We start from the raw sequence: 15,561 nt of genomic DNA on the forward strand, positions 1-15,561 counted from the left end.
GCCAACGTGCTAATAAGGTTAGCAACTCGATCTGAGAACTGCTGCACTGACGAAAGCCTCGCCTAACGACTATTCACGTAAAATGTTTATTTCCATTAGGTGTGACGCCAGGGGAAAAATGAGTATCGCACAGTAATTACCATTAAGCTCACGAGTTCTCAGCACAGAGTTACTGGTCTGTCAAACGTTGCACTCTCTATCAGGCACAAGTCGCACAACACTACGAACTGAAAACGGATGAATATTAAACAATCACTCCATTTTTATTTCTTGAGAGTACCTGCGAATATTTTCATAGCATCTCTATTAGTGTGAAAGTGTAGTAGTCCAATATGGGGTCTTTATTTTTCACGCCAAAACATCTCAAACTTTTATTTTGTTTCGTAATTAATACATGAAGAAAAAACTACGAAACTAAAAGTAATCATTCAAATTATACAACCACGAACGCACTACGTATACCTACATAGCAATCTTAAATTTGAACTGAATATTCACCAGGAGGAGACAAATGCTACTTCCTTCCCGTAGCAGCAGTGACTATAAAATAATATAGTGAACCTCGTCTTGCCACGTATTGAATTCAAAACCAATGAAAAGGTTCAGTGTTTCACTCGTCTAGTAGGAATGTGTTGTATCGACCAAAAAAAAAAAAAAAAATAAAAAAAATAAAAGTCGGTGTCGATATTACCGGCATTTGAAAAGTAGGTACCGATATGTTTCGGTTCAATACGGAAACAAATTACCGATATACTGGTCTTTCCTTGGAGAGAGAGATTTTTTTTGTGTTGAAAAGTTTCCTTTTATCTAACTTTTTTGGACAGTATGGCAATACAATCACATAAGGTAGTTTTAGGTGACTTTTAAAGGTGTGTCAGTGATCTTATCCTTGTGGTAACATTAGACACACACACACACACACACACACACACACAGATAATTTGTTAATCCCTTCAATAGTGGGACACATTTTTACCCTAAAGATTTGTGAACTATTAGACCATTTCATTGACATTAGGAAGTGTCTATGGCAAGGAGGATGACGTCTCAAAAGTTAATCCAGCCCGCTATTGGTCCACTGCTACCCCCACTCTCCTTACACCCAAAACATTACCAGCTGCCCATCGAAAATACATGGGAAACCCCGAGTTACGCTCCTTATTTTCCGTGTTATGTCCATGTTTCGTGGCTGCTTACCATACATGTGCCCTTAAAGGAGTCGTAATAGTCGTGGCATACCATGGCATGAAGATTTAGACGGCTTTCCGTCTTTGGTGGACTTGAGTGAGAGGTGGGAAGCTGTCTTTGGAGCAAACGTATGGTTGAATAAGGTCATGTACACATGTAAATAAACATATGAATATATATGTACATATAGACGTAAACATGTACCTATACATGTGACTTAAATGAAGGATAAATTAACTATGTCAGGTGAAAATTGGCCTAAAGGTTGATTTTTCTTAGGTATAGCAATTTCTTTACACATGTGAAATTCTCTCTCTCTCTCTCTCTCTCTCTCTCTCTCTCTCTCTCTCTCTACAGCTTTTATTTAGAATGGTTTGTGATTTCATGCCACTGGGCATTGGAAAAAGCATCAATCACTGAAATTTCACTTCACTGTTTGTTTTTTGCCATGTAATAAACGAGAAAAAGCAAGCTTTTTGCCATAATTCTTCGGTCTGATGTATTTCTTTCAATATTGTTGCTATTTCTTATTAACATCGTTAATAATGGGTCTACATGACATATTTAAGAAACTATAATGTGGTTTACGTAAGTCAAACCATCAATTCTTAGTTAGTTTTCCTCTCATAATGAAAAAGAAAGTGGTAATTTCCCATAGCTTAACACAGGAGAGGTCCTTGTATATTTCTTGGGAGAGGCCAATGTTTTGGGTGTTAAGTTGCGATCGTATGGAGGCTCCGCCCACCGCCTAATAAGCGATCGGCGCGTGCTGCCTTTTTATGTATAATCTAACCTCCTTGGTCTATGGAGGTCAGAAGAGTAATGGCCACAGTCTTCACTATTTTGATCCTCAGTCCTTACATAAGTTTCTGAAACTGTATAAAATCACTAAATAATAGGCAAATTGAATGTGGAAACGCGTCATGCTACTGAAGGGGTTATTAGGAAGAAAATATTATGAAGATTTGCTGTTGCTGTTATTGCTGACGTTGTGGCCAAGACAATCTTTTTATAACTAGTGTGGTTCGGATGAGTGGGGTGTGAGTACTATAATTATGCATTGTTTGACTGGAGGGGTTGTCAGGCAGCCTTTTAGTAGGTAGGCGCGGTACTGGTATCTGTCAGTCCGGTACCGCTCCTTCGCCATTACCGCTTGAGACTGGCGAAGCACTGCCGAGCTCCAACAAACGCATCCTTATGACTGTCACTGCTTGTGCACTGGAGGAGTGGACGGCAAGAGCTTGTCATCAGTCACCAGTGCCTCCCAAACGTGGAAAGTGCTCCCTTAATGAAGCGATCGTGAAGTGAATAGTGAATACAGCGAGGACGTGAAATTATCTTGTAAAATAAACCCAGTTGTTTAAAAGTATGTACATTATGAAGTTGTTTGATGAATAATGAGGTGTTGATTAACACTGGTGGCAGGGCCCCGGTGGCAGGTGGTAGGTGGCATCCTCGTCTCGCTGAAACAAGATGTTCAAACTATCACTTCCTCATTTCAATATTATGAACATTGGCAGTATTATTTACGCGTTATTTCTGTACATCTATATGCTTCATAATTAGTGCAGGAAAATATGATACGTTGGCTTGGCTGGTTAAAGGATTATGTGTCTTGACATTTCAGTAATGTGACAACTAACTAGAAATGTTATGTACCGTAGCTACGTGCCATGTCCTCAGAATGATGGTAATAATAATAATAATAATGATAATAATAATAATTATTATTATAATAATAATAATAATAATAACAATAATGGTAATTTTATTAATGATAATTATATTAATAACAATAGCAATAACTATAACAATAATAATAATGACAATAATGATAACAATAATAATAGTAGTAATAATAATAATAGTGATAATAACAATAATAATAACAGTAATGATAATTTGATAATGATAACAATAGCAATAACTATAACAATAATAATAATGACAATAATAATAATAATAATAATAATAATGATAATATATATATATATATATATATATATATATATATATATATATATATATATATATATATATATATATATATATATATATATATATATATATATATATATATATATATATATATATATATATATATATATATATATATATATATATGTATATATATATAGTCACGTGAGTGAGGAGGTTTGAGACCTACGTGGGCTACCACCGGTTTAGATTTAAGGTAACAATGCTTATATAGAACGATGGTTACCGAGAGTGGTTAATCAGTTAAGTGTTTTTATAGCAAACAAGGGGAGGAGGAGGAGGGGGGGAGTAGGAGGAGGAATATGAGAAGGAGGTGAAGCGGAAAGCAGCGAGACACAAGGGAGCGATTTCTTCTGTAGGTGTTGTGCAGGTAAGACGTGTGTGCGCGAAGTAGTGTGTCTGCCCACTGCCTTGTCAAGAGTTTAATTAACTAAGGTTTGTGTGCTGGTCTGGTGTCCTCTCTGTCGTGGTGGTGTTGTAAGTCGTAAGGTGTGTTAGACACTGTATAGTGGTGCTGATGTTGGTGTGTGCGTGTGTAGTGAAGGACCTATACTCGTTTTTCATGAACAGCAGTAATTGGAAGTTGTTTAAGAGCATAGGAAGTGTTGCCATGACATTTCGTGGAAATGTGTATGTATAGTGTATTTCTTAACACCAATTTGCTAGTTACTCGGTATTGTTGGGGTGGGGTGTGGGTGTTTGTGTGTGTTTGTGTGTGGGGGTGTGTTTGTGTGTGTTTGTGTGTGGGGGTGTGGGTGTGGGTGTGTGAAGTTGCTATTCCGTAATGAAATATATCACCGTTAAGTGGCAGCTTCGTTCCTATTCGTGATGGAGGGATCCTGAACATGGGTCTGCGTTTACCCAGCTGTCTTCCGTACCATTCACATATGCATTCCAGTCTTACCCGGTCCGGTATCTGTCCTCTCGTCAGGTATCTGTACATTTTTAGAAGTGTTGATGTAAAACTTTATTACCGAGTAGAACTCTGGTGAAATAGCGGAAATAGGCTCATATATGGTTTGTTTTCACCAGAGGAAGTGTGGGGAGGAAAACGGCAAGTGCCAAACATATGGTTTAATAATAGGTGTAGGGTAGGGGTTTCATTCGTTGTCAATTTTGACTTCCTTGGTTAAATCCAGGTTGTTGGGAGTAGGTGCACCAGGTTGGGTGACACCATGTAAGGTTGGTAGTTAAGGATAGTGGGATATTGCGTTGTGTGAGTTGTTAGGTACCTTGGCGTTTCGACATGTGATGCACATGCTAGGTACAGCACAACACGCTATGCAATTTGTTCCTACTCTGATGACAATACTATATGCAATTTGTCCCTATATCGTAGAAAAGGTTTTGAGATTTGTCATAAAGATTGACTTGGTGACACGGCAGGTGAAGGATGTTTCTTGATTGATGATTGGTAACTTTATTTTTGCAGCAGTGTTGTGCAGCAGTGTATACAACAAAGGTCTGGTCATGCCGGCCACAACAAGGGGCAAAAAAGTCTCGGGCGTCAGTCCTCAGTCGGGAGATAGAGCACGTCCCGCCGCAAGTCGGGCACCGGCGTCCCTACACCAGCGTAGTACATACCAACTAACATAAGAGGCCAGGAAGGAGCGAAAGAGAATGAGTAGACAGTGTAGATGGTTGAGAAAAAAGACATGAAAGCGATGAGGCAGAGAATGAGTACCTGAATGCATGGGAAGCTTATGTGAAACAAACGCTCCCAAGGCGTATGATAATGAAAGCTAAAGTGAAGTGTGAAAGTGTGATTGAATCTTTGAAAAAAAGGCATGGAAGGTGGCCGTGAATTATAAAAAAAATTCATGAGTTGAGAATATGTCGGAGAATGTTGGGGTGGAGAGTCTGAAAGTGAATGGGGAAGTTGTAAGCCAAGCTGTCACGAACCTTGGTATGAGCTACGGGTAGGATTTTTCGTGGGTTTCCAATATTTTCGTCTTAGTGTCTCGTTGTGTTCAGATTTAGGTTCTATATCAAGCTTCGGGGTTTGTTGCTATTATAGTAGTGTGTTTGTGTTTGTAAGTGTGTTTGTGTTTGTAAGTGTGTTTGTGTTTGTAAATGTGTTTGTTTGTGTGTTTGTTTGTGTGTGTTTGTTTGTGTGTGTGTTTGTGTTTGTTTGTTTGTGTGTGGTGTGTGTGTTTGTGTTTGTTTGGGGGTGGTGTGTGAGTGTTTGTTTGTTTGTGTTTGTTTGTTTGTGGGGTGTGGGTGTTTGTTTGTTTGTGGTGTGGGTGTTTGTTTGTGTGGGGTGTGGGTGTTTGTTTGTTTGTGGGGTGTTTGTTTGTTTGTGTGTTTGTTTGTGGGGTGTGGGTTTGTTTGTTTGTGGGGGTGTGGGTGTTTGTTTGTTTGTGGGGTGTGGGTGTTTGTTTGTTTGTGGGGGGTGTGGGTGTTTGTTTGTTTGTGGGGTGTGGGTGTTTGTTTGTTTGTGTGGGTGTTTGTTTGTTTGTGTGTGGGTGTTTGTTTGTTGTGTGTGGGTGTTTGTTTGTGTGTGGGTGTTTGTTTGTTTGTGGGGTGGGTGTTTGTGGGGGTGTGTGTTTGTTTGTAGGGTGTGGGTGTTTGTTTGTTTGTGTGGGGTGTGGTGTTTGTGTGTTTGTGTGTGGGTGTTTGTGTTTGTCTGTCGGTGTGGGTGTTTGTGTGTGGTGTGGGTGTTGTGTGGGTGTTGTGTTTGTCTGTGGGGGTGGGGTTTGTGTGTTTGTTTGTGGGGTGTGTGTTTGTGTGTTTGGGTGTGGGTGTTTGTGTGTTTGTTTGTGGGTGTTTGTGTTTGTTTGTGGGGGTGTGTGTGTGGGGTGTGGGTGTTTGTTTGTTTGTGGGGTGTGGGTGTTTGTTTGTTTGTGGGGGTGTGGGTTTGTTTGTGTGTGGGTGTTTGTGTTTGTTTGTTGTGTGTGTTTGTTTGTGTGGGTGTTTGTGTTTGTCAGTGTGGGTGTTTGTGTTTTGGGGTGTGGGTGTGTTTGTGTGTTTGTTGTGGGGGTGTAGGTGTTTGTGGGGTGGGTTTGTGTTGTTTGTGTGTGGGTGTTTGTTTGTTTGTTTGTGGGTTTGTTTGTTGTGGGTGTGTGTTTGTGTGTGGGTGTTGTTTGTGGGGTGTGGGTGTCTGTTTGTTTGTGCGGGTGTGGGTGTTTGTTTGTTTGTGGGGGTGTGGTGTTTGTTTGTTTGTGTCAGGTGTGGGTGTTTGTTTGTTTGTTGTTTGTGTGTGTTTGTTTGTGTTTGTGTTTATTTGTCAGTTTGTGGGTGTTTGTGTGTTTGTGGGGGTTTGTGTGTGGGTGTTTGTGTGTTTGTTTGTGGGGGTGTGGGTGTTTGTGTGTTTGTTTGTGGGGTGTGGGTGTTTGTGTGTTTGTTTGTGGGGTGTGGGTGTTTGTGTGTTTGTTTGTGGGGTGTGGTGTTTGTGTTTGTTTGTGGGTGTAGGTTTGTGTGTTTGGGGGTGTGGGTGTTTGTGCGTTTGTTTGGGGGTGTTGTTTGTGCGTTTGTTTGGGGGTGTGGGTGTTTGTTTTGTTTGTGGGGTGTGGGTGTTTGTGCGTTTGTTTGTGTGTGGGTGTTTGTGCGTTTGTTTGTGGGGTGTGGGTGTTTGTGCGTTTGTTTGTGGGGGTGTGGGTGTTTGTGTGTGTTTGTGTGTGGGGGTTGTGTGGGGGTGTGTGTGTGTTTGTGGGGGTGGGGGTGTGAGGGTGTGGGGGTGTTTGTGTGTGTGCGCAACGATCCGAATAGGAAATGCTGAGTGATGAACCCCTCCCCCACTTGGATTCGATATCTATTTCGAGCGCGTGACTTTTTAATATATCACCGTTAAGTGGCAGCTTCGTTCCTATTCGTGATGGAGGGAGCCTGAACATGCGTCTGCGTTTACCCAGCTGCCTTCCGTACCATTCACATATGCATTCCAGTCTTACCCGGTCCGGTATCTGTCCTCTCGTCAGGCATCTGTACATTTTTAGAAGTGTTGATGTAAAACTTTATTACTGAGTAGAACTCTGGTGAAATAGCGGAAATAGGCTCATATATGGTTTGTTTTCACCAGAGGAAGTGTGGGGAGGAAAACGGCAAGTGCCAAACATATGGTCTAATAATAGGTGTAGGGTAGGGGTTTCATTCGTTGTCAATTTTGACTTCCTTGGTTAAATCCAGGTTGTTGGGAGTAGGTGCACCAGGTTGGGTGACACCATGTAAGGTTGGTAGTTAAGGATAGTGGGATATTGCGTTGTGTGAGTTGTTAGGTACCTTGGCGTTTCGACATGTGATGCACATGCTAGGTACAGCACAACACGCTAGTTAAGTATTATACACAGTTGCGTTTAATTTGGGCTTAGTTACTCGGGGGTGATCATACTATGCAATTTGTTCCTACTCTGATGACAATACTATATGCAATTTGTCCCTATATCGTAGAAAAGGTTTTGAGATTTGTCATAAAGATTGACTTGGTGACACGGCAGGTGAAGGATGTTTCTTGATTGATGATTGGTAACTTTATTGTTGCAGCAGTGTTGTGCAGCAGTGTATACAACAAAGGTCTGGTCATGCCGGCCACAACAAGGGGCAAGAAAGTCTCGGGCGTCAGTCCTCAGTCGGGAGATAGAGCACGTCCCGCCGCAAGTCGGGCACCGGCGTCCCTACACCAGCGTAGTACATACCAACTAACATAAGAGGCCAGGAAGGAGCGAAAGAGAATGAGTAGACAGTGTAGATGGTTGAGAAAAGACATGAAAGCGATGAGGCAGAGAATGAGTACCTGAATGCATGGGAAGCTTATGTGAAACAAACGCTCCCAAGGCGTATGATAATGAAAGCTAAAGTGAAGTGTGAAAGTGTGATTGAATCTTTGAAAGAAAGGCATGGAAGGTGGCCGTGAATGATAAAAAAGTTCATGAGTTGAGAATATGTCGGAGAATGTTGGGGTGGAGAGTCTGAAAGTGAATGGGGAAGTTAAAGAAGAATGAGATCGGGGAGGCAATTGGACAGTTCTGGGAAGAGGTGGGTGGTGTAGGTGAAGTGTTTGGTGTGAGAAGGATGTGCGACTCTGGTGAGAAAGAATGCAGATGAACTTAAATGACTGAGAAAAAAAGAGGGAGGCAAACTGTATTTGGGTTTTTTGGATAGAAAAAGCTTATGATAGGGTGGATAGAGAAATGTTATCCGAGTCTTAGGAAAGATTGGGTTGAGTGAAAAAATAATAAACATAGTGCATAGCATGTATGTTGACACCAAAGCAAAATACAGACTAGGAGATAGAGACAGACTGGGTGAAAAGTAAGAGTAAAAGAGGAGTTGGGCAAGGATGTATTTTGTCACCAACCCTTTGTTTGTATACAGAGGAGTCAGCAGCCAGATTGAGAAGAATGACTGCAGGAGTAAGAGTTGGGAATGAGAAGATAGGGGGTGCTCCTTTATGCAGGTGTGGTGGTCGTTAGTGAGTCAGAAGTTGAGTTGCAGAGAATGCTGGATGTTGTGGATGGATATGGGAGAGATTTGGGAGTTTGGTTTAGTAGCGAGAAAAGTAAGGTGATGATAGTGAATAGGTCTGAGGATGAAAGCAATGCAGTATGGAAAATTGGAGAGAAAGAGATGAATCAGGCGCGAGAATATAAGTACTTGGGGATGTGGGTGAGTCCAAGCGGGTGTGAAAAGACAAAGAATGAAAAGCTAGGTTTAGTGAATCAGTGGCTAGGACGATTGAAAAGCTAGGTTTAGTGAATCATTGGCTAGGACGATTGGGGAGTGCAGCAAGAATGAGAGCAAGCAAAGATGATGTGCTGCGAGAGGTGTGGAAGAGTGTGGCGGTGCCCAGCATAATGTATGGTATGGATGCGATTGCATGGAATGAAAGTGAAATTGACAAGCTAGAAGTGGGACAGAATAGAATAGGTAGAATGGCACTGAATACACAAAGATACACGGCAGTAGAAGCTTTGAGAGGTGACATGGGATGGAGCACCTTTAGGGAAAGACTAGTTAAAGCCACACTTAGATACAAGGTCAGGTTGGAAAGAATGGATGATGAAAGAATAGTGAGGAAGGTGTACCTGTGGAATGAAAGTGGGAGTCGTGGAGGATGAGGTGCATGAGAATGAGAGAGGAGTGGTTTACAAGTGGTATGGGGGATGAGAATGGCTGGAAGAAATCAAAATGAGCGTGATTGGATCGTGACAAAGGAGGCAGGGTAGGAACTGAATGCGATGCGAGGAAATGGAAGAGCGAGATAGACAGGTGAACTGGATGGGACTGAATATATGGAAGAATGGGATGGAACGAAATAGTACCCTGGAATGGTACAAGGAAACGGAAGCTCCGATGTATGAAAGGTGGTATGGTGGCAGCCTGGGTGATGACCATCTCTTGCGAGCTAGGGCACAATGTATGGATGTGAATGGAAGGAACTGCAGGTGGTCTGAGTCCCGCAGCAAGGTGTGCCAGATGTGACATGGGGGAGGATGAGACGGTGGAGCATGTCATGCTGGAGTGAGAAGTATGAGCGAGACAGGCATGATATTATGCAAGTGATCTTTAGTGAATTAGGGCATAATAGGAATGAAAGAGTGGAGAAGGCAGGAAGGGAATGGATGGGGTTGCTTCTGGGACTGTGTAGAGATGAGTGAAAGGATGGAGGCTGTGAAGGAGTATCTGGAAAGAATGTGGCGAGCGAGGTGTAGGGATCATTAACGAAGAGAATGCTTTTTTTTTTGTTTTAGTCTTTTTGTCCTTTACAGGAGCTTAGTCTTTTTGTCCTTTACAGGAGCAGCCGATCCAAAGGCCTGGCTCTGGAGCGATCCCGAGCCACCTGTAGCATAAAGATCAAGCCACATTTGTTTCAGCCAGCCACAGCAGCGCTCGACTCCGACCTCCCAAGCGTCTGAAGCCCCGGCCGGCATCCTCATCTGTGTCCATGTGGTAGCAGTCCATCTTTAGGTCTGCCTTTTCAGAAAAGAACACGAACAGCGGAGGCGTGCGGTCCGGCCACATATGATCATTGGAGGCGTAGGTTGTTAAGAATTATTTGGTCTTGGTGTTAGAGGAAATATAACGAGGGTAATAAAAGCGAAACTCGTAAGGTTCGTATCCAGAATAGAATGAGAAATGCGGGGGTATTTTTGAAGTGGGGTTTGGAGATAACTATTACAAATTAGTTTTCAATATTGATGGATAAATGTAATTCTCTAAATTTAAAGAGGACACAATCCCACCATACTTTTCCTACATTGAGGACAAGGTTGTTCATGATTAAACTTACTGTAAAGGTAAAATTGTATTTGTTACAGGTCCTACCACTACTGAAGGAAGAACCAAACCAGCGTGTCCTAAGAACCCTCACCCTGCGACAGAAGACTTGCTCTCTTGCACTGGAAGACGCAAATGCCGCGCTGCACCTTCCAGGGAGGAATTGGACCCTGCCTCGCACCAACTCTGCCTTACCCTCACCCTGCGACAGAAGACCGTCTCTTCTTGCACTGTAAGACGCCAAATGCCGCGCTGCACCTTCCACGGAGGAATTAATTGGACCCTTCCTCGCACCAACACTGCCGTGACCACACACAGCGTGGTGCCATCCAGGAAGGGTAGACACTGCCTCGCTCCAACGCTGCCCCGACCACACAACACGTGGTGCCATCCAAAAAGGGAGGACACTGCCTCGCACCAACGCTGCCCTGACCACACACAGCGTGGTGCCATCCAGGAAGGGTAGATAGACACTGCCTCGCTGCATCTCTGATCTAACTAATGATATGATGTTGCCAATCCCTCTTGTAATGTGCTTATTCTTTCCATCTAATGAGAATGTAATTGTGTTATTAATCCCTCCTTGTTGTAATGTTTTTAATCCTTCCATGTGTTTGTTGTAATGTTATTTATTAATCCTACCATGTGTTGTAATGCATCCACATAACTGGTGTTAGTACAATAAATAGTAATTAAGAAAATTCGTTTTCTTTTTAATTGTTATGAAATGCCTAACACAATCTGGAGTGGTCACCCACAAATCATACTTTCAGCTTTTTAAATAGAAACTGAACAATCCTTTAACTGAAACCGTAGATTAGTAAACAAACAATGAATTAAAAAAAAAAATGGTCAATTAGCCCAAACTAGGAATAAAAGGCCAAACAGAAGTTGGAAAGTAGCAAAAAAATTGCTGGGATGGAAAAACGACTGGCTTTTGGGTAATTTTTGAGCAGTTTAGGGAAAAATTGAAGAAATCACTGCTGCCCAAAATTCTGAAGAAATCATACAAAACTGCTTAAGTTACCCAAAAAGCTGCAAATTCCTGCAAAACTGCTCCAAAATTAACCAAAAAAGCCCAAAATTCCCACAAAACTGCTCCCAAAAAAATTCCTGCAAAACTGCTCCAAAATTAACCAAAAAAGCCCAAAATTCCCACAAAACTGCTCAAAAATAATGCAAAAAACTGTTCTAAGTCATAAATACTCCGAAGAGTCTCCGGAGAAACAGCAGATTTATATTTGGGTTAAAAATACAATGAAGAGTCTCCCTTCCCTTTTATTCAATCAACACATTAGTCTGAAAACTCTACCAAAATTTCTAACCTAGAAAATTTCTCAACACAAAATTCAGCATTTCTACAAAACTCTACCAAAATTTTCAACTTAGAAAATTTCTCAACAAAAATTTGACAGCAAAAACTTAACAATTTTTACATTTTCAACTTACAAGATTATCTCATATTCTTCAACAAAAATTTGACAGCAAAAACTTAACAATTTTTACATTTTCAACTTACAAGATTATCTCAGAAGTATTACATAAAGAAAGATTAGGAAAGTTGCAAGAGTGATCATGAGGCCTGCACATCTAAGGCAGCAGTCCCTGTACTGAACATGTCTACCTCATTCTACTTATCATTCCCATCCATACAATTACCTAATTAAAAAAAATAATAAATAAATAAATAAAAAAAAAAAAAAAAAAAAAAATATATATATATATATATATATATATATATATATATATATATATATATATATATATATATATATATATAATAATAATAATAATTTTCTAAGCATTTCACAATGGCATTGCTCTCAATCAGCATGTTGTCCCTTGCAACATTATATTGTTACTATTAATACAAAAAAACAAATTACCATTGTGGGGTTGCATTCTACACAGTTAGCCTCAGGTCTCACTGAATGCCTAACTGTCACTCCATTATTGGTCTTTAGGCTCGTTATTTGTTTACTTTATACATGTATAGAAACGAATAGCTCTACAATCTAAATTATTTTGACATCATACTACTACTTTGGGACTAATTAGAATGTGTATCCAAACAAAAGAAACATGACAAACAGGAGAAGATTACGCCCGACACATGACACATTCAGGCCACACAGGGCAAGGTTTGAGTTTGCGGAAAACTGGTTGTACCCCTCTTGGCAATCATCTATAATGATAAATAACTGCATCAAAGGAGGACCTTATTTAGTCATCATTATGGATATTTATAATTGATTACTAATAAAAACTGTTGGGAATTATGCTATGGTACATACAGCCAAATTCCCAACATGTTGACAAGAGTTTTAAGACGGCAGTTGGGAGCACTACAACAGGTGAACCCTTATTGGCACAAGTCTAAAGGTTAGAGCCTGCCATAGAGGGACTTGTGTGTTTTTGTGTCTCACTACAATCTTGTCATTAGCTATGACGGTTTGTAGGATATGGTCCCTGAAATCTTACACAGAACAGTAATAGCAAAGCTGTAGAAAGTTGAAAAGCGTACTATTTAATCAGTCTAAATATCCTCACTCAAAAATGTATATAAACCTAATTACACACATCATTTATGCCCATAAATGAAAGACACTGACATTAAGGAATGACTGGCACACTTCCCCACAAAGCTGCACACACACAGACACACAAGTGTTGACTGAAATTTCATCTGCAGGAAGTGCAATGGGCAAATGGTTCATGTCTGTATAATCTTGAGTGTTAAGAATGATGCAACTAGATCATGCTAATAAACAAAGTCCTTTAAACAAATCTTCATAATGCAAGATCTTATAAGTCACTTTTATACATTACAAATTCTATAAACCAATACTCATTGTAGCTAAACATACACTTGCAATGTTAAGTCATGAAACCTGTGAATGTGAATGATGACATAATCTTTCAGTCAAAACTGTGTGAACTACTTTCCACAAAAAAAAAAGTATGAACCAATGATGTTGTGAATGCTGAAGCATCCTCCAGCCTTGCCTCTTTCTGTCTTGCACTCTGCATAAGAAAGCAGTGTGAAGTGTGTTATTCGACCTCCAAAAGCCTGAAACAAAAAGTCAACAAAAGTTAATGTTTAGCAATCATTTACCTTCATGTCATCTTATCAATCTGAAATTATTAAAACTGTTCACTTGTAATCACATTTGTTGTACAGGAAGGTATATCAAATACCCAGCCAAGCAAAGCCACACTATTTGCAACAATGTCAAAATATAACTACTACTTGACAACTTGTTTGCCTTACTTGGAGTGCAGCAAAGTGTGTGCCACTCCCTTCTTGAAACTCTGGAGCACCTTCATGTGTTCAATAAAGTGCTGGGCAGGGATACAAAGAGGCACTTCCATCGACATTACGCCACCAGCACAGCACGTCCTGTCGGGGAAATGCAAACCCTCATTGCACCCAGGGAACATGTACAACTCAGCCACTCATTCCTCCTTACATATACAAATACCATAACTCACAAACACAAACTGTACTCACCAATGCCTAACAAATAAGTACAAGTCAGTCACTCATCTCTCTCTCCTCCTCAGACAGAGATGCCTCCACAAAGAAATCAATAATACATAGACTGATCACATTCATTTCTGACTGACACAAACTTCAGAGAAAAACTGAGAATCTCCAAATCTTACAATTCAACCATTTCATCTTTTCTTCATTACAAAATTTCATGAACTATTTCACTACACACACACACACGACCTTACCTGCGTGATATGTGGTTCACTGCCTCCCTTGGTGGAAATGAAAGAGAGTGGAGTGGTGTGGATCCTATCAGACTGGATGCAGAGACCACCCAGCCTGTCTAGTCATCCTCAATCCTTGCTCACATGCTCCACCTAAACTTCATGACTGAAACATGATGTCCCTGTGAGAGAGAGAGAGAGAGAGAGAGAGAGAGAGAGAGAGAGAGAGAGAGAGAGAGAGAGAGAGAGAGAGAGAGAGAGAGAGAGAGAGAGAGAGAGAGAGAGAGAGAGAGAGAGAGAGAGAGAGAGAGAGAATGAGAGAGAGAGTCAGAGAGAGAGAGAGAGAGAGAGAGAGATTAATGATATGTTTTCCTTGAATCTACTTTTGCTCATCTTTATAATGTTTTGGTGTCAAATTGTAATAAAGAAGGATATAATAAGAACAAATCTAGGATAGAAACAGCTGAAATTTAGAGGGAGTGGTAGCGAGAATAGGCATGGTCATGATAGGTACCTTGTGTGACCTTATCTTTTATTGTACCATTAGTTTGTTGGTGACTGTCCTGGTAAAAGAAAAATAACAGGGAAGATATTCATAATACAATAACCTTATGGGGAGTTCAGCTAGGTTAGGTTACAAGATATTAGGCTAGTTTGTGTTCTGGGAGAGCTTAGTTTATCATTCATGGTTGGTCTGTCCTTTACTTATAATCTAAACTGGAAGCTTCACATCTCATCTCTCGCTAAAACAGCTTCTATGAGGTTAGGTGTTCTGAGGTGTCTTCGCCAAATTTTTCTTACACTCCTGACTGCTAACTCTTTACAAGAGTGTTATCTGTCTTATCCACCCATGTATGGAGTATCCTTCACATGTATGGGGTGGTTCCACTCACAGTTTTATTAGATAGGGTGCAGTCAAAAGCTTTTCATTTTATCAACTCCTCTCCTCTGACTGACTGTCTTCGGCCTCTTTCTCACTGCTGGAATGTTGCATCTCTTGCTATCTTTTGGTAAATATTAACTATAATAATATTAAATATTATGGCTATTTGTCTCCTTAGACCTTCTGAGCAAATGGAAAATTTGGTCTATTTTGGTTCCCCTGACAAACCTAATCTAAGTTAACCTAACCTAAATTAAATATTATAACTCTGTTTTTGGCATGATGTGCTCATTTCCAAAAGCATCAATAAGAGTCAGTAATAGCCCACCCTGCAAAAACATAAATAAAAAAATAAATAAATAAAATAATAAAAAAAAAAGCATACTAGATGTGAAGTAGAGTGTGTGTACAGTAAATACCAGGTAGTAGGTAGTGTGTGTACATACCACCACAACATGCAGTGTGTCATGCACTGCTGACAAGGGCAGATACTAAATATTTCCCCAGTGAACTTTATTTACAAGGAATGTTTCAAGACATTTATCCTTCCATTTTGGGGA

The 15,561-nt window shown here is 40.5% G+C and overlaps 2 long non-coding RNA genes across 4 annotated transcripts; one reads left to right on the plus strand and one right to left on the minus strand.

Moving 5' to 3' along the window:
• Nucleotides 1–3,542: 3,542 nt before the first annotated feature.
• On the plus strand, nt 3,543–11,095 carry LOC123520598. Of its 3 annotated transcripts, none has more exons than XR_006679316.1 (3): nt 3,543–3,621; nt 9,917–10,158; nt 10,440–11,095. It is a non-coding gene; the product is annotated as an uncharacterized LOC123520598 (long non-coding RNA). The 3 variants fall into 3 exon arrangements; XR_006679315.1 differs by lacking the exon at nt 3,543–3,621 and adding an exon at nt 7,652–7,809; XR_006679314.1 differs by lacking the exon at nt 3,543–3,621 and having other exon boundaries at nt 7,841–10,158.
• Nucleotides 11,096–12,133: 1,038 nt separating this feature from the next.
• Nucleotides 12,134–14,323, minus strand: LOC123520656. Its single transcript, XR_006679325.1, has 3 exons — nt 14,140–14,323; nt 13,670–13,798; nt 12,134–13,468 (listed from the first exon to the last, which is right to left on the minus strand). It is a non-coding gene; the product is annotated as an uncharacterized LOC123520656 (long non-coding RNA).
• Nucleotides 14,324–15,561: the final 1,238 nt, after the last annotated feature.

This window comes from Portunus trituberculatus, chromosome 47 (assembly GCF_017591435.1).
Source record: "Portunus trituberculatus isolate SZX2019 chromosome 47, ASM1759143v1, whole genome shotgun sequence".
NCBI lineage: Eukaryota > Metazoa > Arthropoda > Malacostraca > Decapoda > Portunidae > Portunus > Portunus trituberculatus.